Source organism: Tupaia chinensis, unplaced genomic scaffold, assembly GCF_000334495.1.
Source record: "Tupaia chinensis unplaced genomic scaffold, TupChi_1.0 Scaffold150091_1, whole genome shotgun sequence".
NCBI lineage: Eukaryota > Metazoa > Chordata > Mammalia > Scandentia > Tupaiidae > Tupaia > Tupaia belangeri.
The window spans coordinates 6,915-9,435 of record NW_006209931.1 but is presented as its reverse complement, the minus strand read 5'-3'; the positions used below and the strand labels follow the sequence as shown (position 1 = coordinate 9,435).

The 2,521-nt window shown below is 41.7% G+C and overlaps 1 pseudogene; it reads left to right on the top strand.

Annotated features, from left to right (window-relative positions):
* Positions 1 to 2,132, top strand: part of LOC102493292 (CD2-associated protein pseudogene) — a 4,248-nt pseudogene extending 2,116 nt beyond the window's left edge.
* Positions 2,133 to 2,521: the final 389 nt, after the last annotated feature.

The following is a 2,521-nucleotide window of genomic DNA, read 5'->3' as shown; positions in this document are numbered from 1 at the left end:
TAGTCCCTAGTTGCACAGTTTGATGTGTTTTGACAAAGATATGCACTTGTGTATCTATCACCACAATCAAGATAAACCCTTTTCATTACCACATAACTCTTTGGTGCCCCTTTTCAGTTTGTCTTCCGCCACCCTTTGCCCTACCCTAGAAAAGCACTGATCTTTCTCTGTGGATTAGATTTGTCCATGTTAGAGTTACCTGGGGATGATATTATGTACTATACACTCTGAGTGTCTTCCTTTACTCATGCAATGTTTTTGATATTCATTTAAATGTTTTTCCATATGAGTATTTTTCACTGAATTATAATCTACTGTATTGTTAAAGCAAACTAAATTTGGCCTGAGAAAACTTCTATATTCGTATACTTGAATTCTTAAGTAAGAATTGTATCCTGGGACCAGCAGTTAGCGTAATGGCTATGTCACTGGACTCCCACGTAGTCGACTGCGGTTCGGTGTTCGGACCCGGTGGCTTGAACTCACGCCGGGCACGTGTGTGTGTGAGCCCAAGATCCCGAGAGGAGAATGGAGGAGAAGGGATTGCAGCGTGGCCATCCCCCCTGGGGGGTGATTTCTCGCTTTCTGTCTCTCTGTCTCTCTCTGTCTGTCTGGCAAACACATGCGCCCTATAGCAAAAACCTCTCCAAAAAAAAAAAAAAAAGAAAAGAACTGTATCCTAACTTAGTACATAAATAAATTGATAACTTAACCTAGGAGTATGCTCCTGTGGAAGAGAGCAAGACACCACCAACAGCAGCAATCCATCACAGGTGGCCCACCGTCCAATCTATTGTGTAACGGAAGAAGGCAAAGGTTTTATCAGAATGTTTTGTGTGGGATGGTGAGCCAGTGCTGCCTCTGAATCGCCTCTGAGTTTAGGCATTCATTTCCACAGGCACCTCAGCTAGTTCTCTCTTCTACAATAAAGAACACTTCCAGCTCAGAGCTCTTCTTGGCTCTTTCATTAGTATATACAAGGGTACAAGCAGCTTCCTGTGCTGGGTCAGAAACCTGGATGATGAACTACTTGCTATTATAGCTGGGTTTTTGGCAGGTATATCAATGACATTTTATAATGGCACAACATTATTTGCCGCTGAAGGTTCTAATGAAGATGAACTTACTTTTCAAGTGGGGGAGATAATCAACTTGATAGGATTATCAAGTCCGCCCTTCCACCAGCCAGGCTGGACTTAATGGTCAAGAGGGAGCATTTCCAGACAATTCTGCTGCTCAGATAAATGAGCTGAATAAAGACTTTCCAAAACCCAGGAAACTTCTACCTCCTGTTAAGCCTCCTGCTCCAAAGCCTGAGCTGATAGATGCAGGGAGAAGGATTTTTTTCTAAAGCCTGAAGAAAAAGGTTAAAAATCAGTGCCTGATCAGAAACTTTCTAAACCAGCACCTCAACAAGTCCCACCCAAGAAGCCTACTCTACCCACCAAAGCCAATAATTTATGGAGATCTTTAGGAACTGTGTACCCAAAGTGACCTGAAAAACCAGTTTCCCCACCACCTCCTGTAGCCAAGATTAATGAGGAAGTTTCTACCCTTTCATCAAAATTCGCAACTGAGCAGTGTCGAAACCAGTTAGATTCTCAACAGTTGCTGCTCAGACCAAAATCAGTAGACCTTGGTTCATTTATAAGGAGCTCTAAGGAAACAGATGTTGTAAATTTTTATGGCACTGCTTCCTCAGAAAACTTGCTACATTGTATTGCAAATAGACGGAAAATGCCTGGAAGGAGATTGCTTCAATGGTGGACATTCTCCAACTCAGAGTCCAGGAAAGACACCTTCAAGTTACCCATAGACGAAGGTAGTGCCAACATAAGGTCATCTGAATTTTAAAAGGACACCTGCTACCCTCCAAAGCCATCTGTGGATCTTTCAACACCTTCAAGTGCTTCTAAAGGAAATACATTTGCTTTCCTAACTCTGTTAGAGATCAAAGCTAAAATAGAAACAGGTGATGGGATAAAAGTTCCCTTGATGAACTTAGAACCCAGATTATTGAATTGCTGTGCATTGTAGAAGCAATGAAAAGGGATCATGGGAAAGAACTGGAAAGACTGTGAAAAGATTTGGAAGAAGAAAAGGCACGAGAAGTAATCTGGAGGTGGAAATAAGCTGAAGAACGCTGTCCTGTCTTGAGGTGGCATAGACCCAGTGTTCTTAACGTTCCAGGTGTTCAAGAGCAACACTACAAATGTCAGCCTCCTTGTTACTTAAACATGACAAATGCTAGTGTTGTAATAAAGAAACATGACTATATGAACTGTAATATCTTAGAAAAGCAGGGGGAGGGTGATTTTTTTCTATATATTTTGTTTTGCCAATGTAAAGAAAAAAGAGGCCTTATTTTTTACTGTACTAGAACTGGAAACAGAAATCCAGACCTCAAACTCACATTTAGTCAAGTCCACTGACCCTACTCCTAAACCCGGAGTCATTTACTATCTCAAATGTCCAATCTGGCCATTTGCTCATCTTCATTTCCTCTCTCCAGAGCTCATGA